Consider the following 9,816-nt stretch of genomic DNA (forward strand, 5'->3'; position numbering starts at 1 on the left):
TGGTTTGAATCCAAGATTCAAATTCAAACTCCATATGTGATTATTTAAATGCCATTTATTTGTTTTGTCCAAAACAGAGGACAAACATTGTTCAAACATGCATGAAAATGGTACAGATGGATTCCTTGAATTTTTCTGATAATTTTTCATATATAATTTATTTAATTTGGAGCTACGGTTAATTTTCTATGATTTATTGAAGTTTAGAATATATTCTGGAATTATTAAATCATTTCCTAATTTATTTTAATTCCAGAAATACTTTACTGCGTCAGCATGACGTCGGGGTGACGTCAGCAGGTCAGAGGCGTCGACCAGGTCAAACCTGACCAGTGGGGTCCACTGGTCAGTGACCCAGTCAACTAACCAGGTTAGTTAGCCCTAACTAACTTAGTTAGCCGGGCGGGGCCCGCATGTCAGTGGCCTATCTAATTAGCTAGGTTAATTAGCGCTAACTAATCTAACACTAATCTAGCAGGCGCCTGGGCCCACATGTCAGTGAGAGAGAGGGGGGGTCAAACCCGGGTCAACTCGCCGGAGTTGACCCGCGGCTCGTCGCCGGCGGAGCCAGAGACGGCGGAGGGGGTCGGAAATCCTCCTCCGGCGACCAAAACAGCGGCAGCGATCATCTACGCGTAGCTGGCGCTCAGCCGCATCCATCTAGGCAAACGGGAGGGGCTGAGGTCGAACGGGCTCGCCGGAATCGAGCTCGCGGCGGCGGCCGGAGCTCGGGGTTGGTGCGGGTTGGCGCTAGGGGCACGGCAGGTCGCACGGGTGGGCGCGCTCGGCTCCTGGAAGGGTACTGAGCACGTTGCCGTGCTCGGAAGTTAGCTACGGTGGCTCTAGCACCGTCTGCGACATCGCCGGCGGCGAGGAACTGTCGGCTCCGACAGTCGGGGCGGTTAGAAGGCACGGACGGGCACGGGGAGAGAGGGGAAATGGACACGGGCTCATGAGGGGTCGGGAGAGAAGCTCGGTGGGCTCGGGGAAGCCTCTGCAACGGCGAATTGACGACGGCGATCTCCGGGCACCGGAGATGAAGACGACGACGCTCCGGTCGACTGCGGCCTCCTCTGGTCGCGTGCGTCGCGTGTGTAGCTCCACGGGGTCAGGGCGGAGCTCAGGGATGCATAGTGGGAGCGAGGGAGTGGCTGTGGCTGCGGCGGTGACGAACGGCGGCGACGATGGCGTTCGGCCGTTCGCGGGAGAGGGAAACAGAGGAGGGGGAGGAGCACAGGGAGAATGAGAGGGGCCAGGGGGTGCGTGGCGTCTCCGTGGCGCAGGTCAAGACGAGGGAGGGCAAGCAGGAGGTGGCGGGAGGACGTGGCCGCGGTCGCTCGCGTGCGGGCACGCAGCTGCTTCGGGGCGAGGGGAGGAAGATGACGGAGGGGCTGCGGTGGTGGGCTGGGCCAGTTGGCCAGGCCGCCTGCTGGGCCGGCCAGGTGGGCTGCCAGGTAGGTCCAGGTGAGTTCTCTCTCTCTCCTCTATTTTCTGTTTTCTATTATTTATGCAACTGTAGGGCTTTATTAAAAATACTTAGGCATCTTAAAAAAATCCTGGAATAATCAGGGGCTCTATTTAGATTATTTCCAACAGCCCACACTTATTTTCAGAATTATTTGGGCATTTAGAATATTTTATAGCATTTAAATGCCCAAATGCAAATAGAGTATGATTTAATTCAGAGCCCAATATGTCCTGCAAAAATATAAATCATTTTTGGTAGATGCTTTCACCTCAAACCAGAAATGTTGAACATTTTTAGAGGGCATTTTGGGTTTAATGAAAAAGATTTTATTTGACCCTAGTTGAATTCATTTGGTGCTAGGGTTTAGTCAATCCCCATTTCAGGTTTAAATGAAATTTAAACATGATGCAACACTCTAATGCATGCACTAGGCATTGTCAGAACTAGGGATGTGACACACACTCAACTTGTTGTCTAGTTTAGGTGTAGGCATGGACATGGGGAGAGTGTTGTTCTCTCAATGAACTTTCTCTCCCCCCATAATGCATAAACTAATCAAACTCTTTCACTTTAGCCATTTTTATTGTACTTGTGCTTCAAAGATGAGTGTTAGTCATGGGCCCAAGGTTAAAATCTTCGCGGTGCCATACCTCTAAACTCAAACATAGGTGGCCTCGGCCACCGCCCTCTCTTGGAGAGGTGTGTGTCTTCGTTCCTTTTGTCGGTTCTGTGTGTGTGTGTGTTCTCGTGTTTGTCTCGGGTTTTTTCCTTGAGCATAGCCCTTTCTTTTTGGCCAATCCTTTTTGCGGCAGGGCGGTACTACCGATGTGTGCGCGGTACTACCGCTGACAAGGGTCAAGCGGTACTACCGCCCACCCGAGCGGTACTACCGCTGCGGAGCAGGCGATGGGGGGTTATGTCGGGGCAGGGGGAGTTGTTTCTCCCCCATACCCTTTCGCCCAACTCGTCTTCCTCGTCGCTCTAGTGACCTCTCGCCGCAGGAGGGGCCCAGCCGGCCGCCGGTTTCGTGTCGTCCCTCTCCATTTCCTCCGGTGGAGTCGATCCCCACCACGTCCTCTAGCCATGGATGCCGGTATTTCCCCCGTTCCCATTCTCTCTTTGCCTAGATCTTGCATCTAGTTTTTAGGGGCAATAGCCATTGTTCTTCTCATCTTTTGGCTAAGGCGAGGCTTGAGTAGGATGGAGATGGCTTCTAGGCCCTGTGGATTGAAGTTTGGTAGGTTTATTTTTGAATTTGGCATCTCCGGTAGTGCCGGATCCATCCACGGCAGTAGGGAACCGCCGTTCCCCATCTGGCGCGGTACTACCGCCCTCCTCGAGCGGTACTGCCGCTTATGGGTCGCGGTACTACTGTTCCCCATCTGGCGCGGTACTACCGCCCTCTTCGAGCGGTACTATCGCGCAAGCTAGATGCCTAATTCCATCTTTTCCTACCAAGCTTTGATCCGTATTTTGTTCTTTGGTGGCTTATGCTCTTTTCTTTCGTGTGTTTCTTCTGCTCGTGTGTTTGGTTCCAGGTGGTGATCATCCTGAGTAGCAGGCCCGCCATGTCAACCCAAGTCGTGCCACGTCAAAGAGCTACAGCACTTCTGAGTCAGCCGGTGATTCATCTAGTGCTCAACCGCCGCCAGCAGGCGCAACCTCAAGTGCTCCACCGCCACCTCAGCACACGAAGAGATCTGCAAGCGAGCCAAAGGGAAAGAATATGACTGAGATGACTGCCAAGGAGTTTTGGGCAAACCGTCGCCGCAACCCCTATGAGGAAGACCAAGATCCCACTTTGGTCAACCGCCCGTTCTGGAACCGCTTTCAGTTTGTCATCTTCTTTGATGTGATCAAGGCTGAGAAGAATCACTTTGTTGATGTCCGTTCCATCGACACCGATCCAATGGAAAAGGACCCTGAGTACTTTGGCGAAGCCCTTCAGATGTGCACTCAGTTGAACATTCTCAGAATCATGCAGTTCAACAAGGACTTTGATGCCGACATCATATGCCAATTCTATGCCACTGTCCATCTTGGAACTGATGCAGAAAGGACTTTGACTTGGATGACAAATGGCAAGTTGCTCTCTGTCATGTGGAAGGCCTCCATGGAGTTACTTGGTGTGGAAGATCACAGGCTTGAGCATCCAGTCGGCTTCCGTCCTCACCGCAATGTCACCTCCACTCACAAGCAAGCTCTCTGGCCCTACTGCTCTCAGAAGGTTAACCCCAAGACAAAGAAGGTAGCCTATGAGCTGTCTACCTATCTGGACATCCTTCACCATGTCTTCCGCGAGACTCTTTTCCTGGGCATTGGGAATCTAGATATGGTCCGCTCATATCTTGTGGACATGCTTCTCTTCTGCCAGCATGATAAGGAAGAAACCACTGGAGAGACCCTGGACATTTCTCATGTTATGTGGTCTGAACTTTTGTCTGCCATTTCTGAGCGCAAGTGCCCGATCTATGGTCCTTTCATCATGCTGCTCATTGAGAAGGCCTGGGCACATCACTATCCCAGGGCTGCGCTGGAAACTGGAGAGTTGATTTCTCATGATATCAAACGTCTGAGGAAGAAGGACAACTGGGGCACCCAGGCCCCTCGATCTGATGATCCACCTTCTGTGGCTGCCATGGAGTCCAAGGACGATGCTGAGGCCGACATGGATGAGGACTATGAGCCCTCCGGTGTGGAGCCCTCATGGGCTAAGAGGATTAGGCGCAAGATGAAGAAGCTTTTCTGCATGGAATCTCATGGTCAGTGCATGTCTCATGTCTCTGAGAAGAAGGCCCGCAGACGTCACAAGGAGCTCATGCGCCAGTTGGGTGCCACTGTTAACAGCGGATCTGAGGAGAGGATCACTGATGAGGAGGAGTGGGTTCAGCAGCATTGCCCATGGACCGATTCAGACGCCGAGCAGTTTCCGACCAACGACGGCGGTGCAGACGATCCCGCTGAGATGTGATGTTCGAGATCCTCAGCTTGCTATCACCTGGAGCCGTAGCAACGCGCTTTGCCCTTTTGGTGTCTCGCTGCCAAAGGGGGAGAGAGTTTAGGGATTTGTGTTGTTGCCGTGTTGCGAGTGTGTCTTTGTGGTTTGTGGTGTCTTTGTGGTTGTGGTGTCTTGTGTTTTCTCGTCGTTTTGCTTGGTTTGTTTTGGTGCCAGTGAGACCTAAATTCTAGACATATGGTGTGAGACATATGCTACCTTATCTTTACCTTTATTATCTATGTCTATCCAGTACTGTAGTATCTTATGAGTTGCATGCTTATCCTGTTTTATACCCTGCTCTCATGTATCATATGCTTAGAATTGTTGGACTATAAAATATAGGGGGTGTCTTGATCCTAATGTGTGTGTCTTGCATTCCAAAGGCACTACTAACTAGGTGCACACATTCAGGGGGAGCCCGTCTATATTGTGTAGTTCTAAGTATATTTACTTTCATGTCTTTTCCCTGTGCAAATCCCTGGTTGTCATCAATCCACCAAAAAGGGGGAGATTGTTAAGGCATATATCTCTCGATGTAGTTTTGGTGATTGATGACAACATATTTGCGGACTAACCATGCGCTCTGAGCATTTCAGAGATTCATCCTTTGGCTCGAGACGATTTCTTTCCCCTCGGAGTGTTTTTCAAGACGGTGTAGCTCTTTCGTTTCTTGTTGGTGGACTAGTTTCAAAGGAGTCACCGTACTATCAAGAGGGGGTCCGCTTTGGTAAGGCTAGAGTGGAATCATCACATACACTTCTGTTTCACACCCTCTGGGCCTCCCTGCGTTGTTGGAGGTTTGATTCCCTGTTGTTTGGGCAGTCTTTGGCCCCAGCGATAGTGCCACTTGAGGGTCCTCAGCGGCAGTACCGCTGCGGTACCGGGCCACTACCGCCTCGACTCGAGGGGGCGCTTCTCGTGTCGGGTTGAGCGGCACTTGCAGCGGTAGTAGGTGCGGTAGTACCGCCCTACCACCACGGCAGTACCGCGCTGGGCCAGTCCCTCCTCTTTCTTCAAGCCCTCCCAGGCTGGGCGGTAGTACCGCAAGGGGGAGCGGTAGTACCGCTGGGTCCAGCGGTAGTACCGCCCTCTACGGGGCTATTTTGGGGGTAACGGTTGGATGGGTCCTTTTGTATAAAAGGGGGTCCCCTTCTTCCTCGTTGACTCACCTCTTCCCCCATAAGCTCCATTAATGCTGCAAGCTCCATTTTTGCCCGATCTCCCTCCCTAGCCAATCATACTTGTTGATTTGCTCAGGAGTGGTTGAGAAGGCCCCGATCTACACTTCCACCAAGAGAAATTTGATTCCACCACCAATCCCTAGCGGATCTTGTTACTCTTGGGTGTTTGAGCACCCTAGACGGTTGAGGTCACCACGGAGCCATAGTCCATTGTGGTGAAGCTTCATGGTGTTGTTGGGAGCCTCCGATTGAGTTGTGGAGTTTGCCCCAACCTTGTTTGTAAAGGTCCGGTCGCCGCCTCCAAGGGCACCAATAGTGGAATCACGGCATCTCGCATTGTGTGAGGGCGTGAGGAGAATACGGTGGCCCTAGTGGCTTCTTGGGGAGCATTGTGCTTCCACACCGCTCTAACAAAGACGTACTTCCCCTCAAAAGGAAGGAACTTCGGTAACACATCCTCATCTTCACCGGGTCCACTCTTGGTTATCTCTTACCTTTACTTGTGCAAACTTATTAGTGTTACTTCTCTTGCTTGCTTGTGTGTTCGTTGTTGTTGCATCATATAGGTTGCTCACCTAGTTGCACATCTAGAAAACCTACTTTGATGCAAAGTTTAATTTGGTAAAGAAAAGCTAAAAATTGTTAGTTGCCTATTCACCCCCCCTCTAGTCAACCATATCGATCCTTTCAGTTTGTATAAAATTTATCGGTTATGTGGTTTGTATATTACAGTGTTATTTTCACATAAGTTACTGGGGTATATTTTTCAAAAAAAAATTGCCTCCTTGGTCAAGGTTACCGTAGTGTTTGTAGGTAAGTTATCGTGTATGCGGTTCGTATATTACTGTGTTATTTTCACATAAGTTATCGGTGGTATATGTTTGAACAATTTTTCCGTCCTTGGTCAAAGTTATCGCCGTGTTTGTATGTAAGTTATTGGGTATGCGATTTGTATGTTACCGTGATATATTCACATATTACCTCGGGTAAGTTTTTCAACAACTTTTTTCTTGTAAAAATTAACATGGTGTTTGTATGTAAGTTAGTGGTTGTGCGGTGCTTAGATTACCATGTTATTCGCATAGATATTACCAGGGTATGTTTGAAAAAAAATTCCCTTGGTCAATATTACCGCGGTACTTATATATAAGTTATGATATTTTCACATATTTCTAGTGGGTTTTTTCTACAACTATTTTTTCTGGGTCAAAGTTCTTAGATACAAAGACTCAAGATCATAAAACTAGCAATAAAATAATTGTTTGCTTTGTTTTTTAGAAACATTTATAACTTTATTCGTACTCATAACATTGCAACTACACTGATATGGACCTAAGATCCAACAAAATACAAAGTAACTCATATGCCTAAAAATTACAACAAATCTCTTGAAAATGCTTCTTCGCGGCGTCAATCACTGGTCGAAGAAATACTCCAAAGACTTCAGTAAAGAGGCTCCAATTGAACTGGAGCAATGATGTTGTCACTCTTTCACCTGCACTGTGACGCCCCCGATTTAATCGTACACTAATCATGCACGCAAACGTGTACGATCAAGATCAGGGACTCACGGGAAGATATCACAACACAACTCTAAAACATAAATAAGTCATATAAGCATCATAATACAAGCCAGGGGCCTCGAGGGCTCGAATACAAGTGCTCGATCATAGACGAGTCAGCGGAAGCAACAATATCTGAGTACAGACATAAGTTAAACAAGTTTGCCTTAAGAAGGCTAGCACAAACTGGGATACAGATCGAAAGAGGCGCAGGCCTCCTGCCTGGGATCCTCCTAACTACTCCTGGTCGTCGTCAGCGGGCTGCACGTAGTAGTAGGCACCTCCGGTGTAGTAGGGGTCGTCGTCGACGGTGGCGTCTGGCTCCTGGACTCCAGCATCTGGTTGCGACAACCAGAAAGAAAGGAAAGGGGGGAAAAGGGGGGAGAAAGCAACCGTGAGTACTCATCCAAAGTACTCGCAAGCAAGGAACTACACTACATATGCATGGGTATATGTGTAAGGAGGCCATATCGGTGGACTGAACTGCAGAATGCCAGAATAAAAGGGGGATAGCTAGTCCTATCGAAGACTACGCTTCTGGCAGCCTCCGTCTCGCAGCACGTAGAAGAGAGTAGATTGAAGTCCTCCAAGTAGCATCTCCAAGTAGTATCTCCAAGTAGCATCTCCAGTATAGCATAATCCTACCCGGCGATCCCCTCCTCATATCCCTGAGGGAGAGCGACCACCGGTTGTATCTGGCACTTGGAAGGGTGTGTTTTATTAAGTATCCGGTTCTAGTTGTCATAAGGTCAAGGTACAACTCCAAGTCGTCCTGTTACCGAAGATCACGGCTATTCGAATAGATTAACTTCCCTGCAGGGGTGCACCACATAACCCAACACGCTCGATCCCATTTGGCCGGACACACTTTCCTGGGTCATGCCCGGCCTCGGAAGACCAACACGCCGCAGCCCCACCTAGGCACAACAGAGAGGTCAGCACACCTGTCTAAACCTAAGCGCACAGGGGTCTGGGCCCATCGCCCTTAGCACACCTGCACGTTGCGTACGCGGCCGGTGAGCAGACCTAGCAACCTCCATTACAAAGGAAGTTGCGTTAACGCAGTCCAACCCTGCGCGCGCCACTTAGTCGCTGACGTCAAGAAGGCTTCGGCTGATACCACAACGCCGGGATACCCATAACTACTCCCGCGTAGATGGTTAGTGCGTATAGGCTCGTAGCCGACTCAGATCAAATACCAAGATCTCGTTAAGCGTGTTAAGTATCCGCGAACGCCGAACAGGGCCAGGCCCACCTGTCTCCTAGGTGGTCTCAACCTGCCCTACCGCTCCGCCACAAAGTAACAGTCGGGGGCCATCGGGAACCCAGGCCCACCTCTACCGGGATGGAGCCACCTGCCCCTTCAGCCCCCATCTCCGAACAGTATCACAGGTAATGTAACTGTGTAAAGTATATCGTATATGCCCGTGATCACCTCCCGAAGTGATCACGGCCCAGTAGTATAGCATGGTAGACGGACAAGAGTGTAGGGCCACTGATGGAACACTAGCATCCTATACTAAGCAGTAGGATAGCAGGTAATGGTAACAACATTAGTAGCAAGGACAGGCTATGCATCAGGATAGGAATAACGGAAAGCAGTAACATGCTACACTACTCTAATGCAAGCAGTATAGAGAAAAGAGTAGGCGATATCTGGTGATCAAAGGGGGGGCTTGCCTGGTTGCTCTGGCAAGAGAGAGGGGTCGTCAACACCGTAGTCGAACTGGGCAGCAGCAACGTCGGTCTCGTAGTCTACCGGAGAGAAGAGGGGGAAGAAACAATGAATACCAAGTAAACAGATGCATATCGATGCATGACATGTCAAGGAGCGATGCTAGGCGTGCCCTAACGTGGTATGAGATGGTACTGGTTAAGGGGGGAATCATCCGGGAAAGTATTCCCGGTGTTTCGTGTTTTCGGGCAGAGGAGCCGGAGGGGGAAAGTTCCGGGTTCGATAGGTTAGGGGGGTGTGGCGGACGAACGGACTGCGTATCCGGATTCGTCTCGTCGCTCTGAGCAACTTTCATGTAGAAAGTATTTTCATCCGAGTTACGGTTTATTTTATATTAATTTTTAAAGTTTTTAAATCATTTTCTAATTCGTTAATTATTAATTAAATTCAAAAAATAGTATTACTGCATCAGCATGACGTCAGCATGACATCATCAGTCAACAGAGGTGTTGACTGGTCAGGCTGACGTGTGGGACCCACCTGTCATACTCTGTTTAATTAATTAGGGTTAGGTTAACTAACTACTGCTTAGTTAGACTAACAGGTTAATTACTAATTAAGTAGGATTAATTAACTTAATTAATTCATTAGATAATTAATTGATTAATAATTAATTTTATTAAATCATTTTTATTTTTATCTATTATTTTTATTTTTAATACTTTTTTTAAACGTTCTGTGGGGTGGGGCCCCCATGTCAGTGGGCCACTGGGGTCTATCGGGTCGGGCGTGCGAGCACGCGGGCACGAGCGCTCGATGGGGCGAGCCTGGGCGCTGGCCTAGGCGAACGGTGGGGGGGGCGCCCGCGAGGCACGGAGCGGGGCGGGCCGCGTGATGCCGGGGCGGCCGCCGGAGGCCGAAGCAACAGCGGG

The sequence above is a fragment of the Triticum aestivum genome, chromosome 6A (assembly GCF_018294505.1).
Source record: "Triticum aestivum cultivar Chinese Spring chromosome 6A, IWGSC CS RefSeq v2.1, whole genome shotgun sequence".
Taxonomy (NCBI): domain Eukaryota; kingdom Viridiplantae; phylum Streptophyta; class Magnoliopsida; order Poales; family Poaceae; genus Triticum; species Triticum aestivum.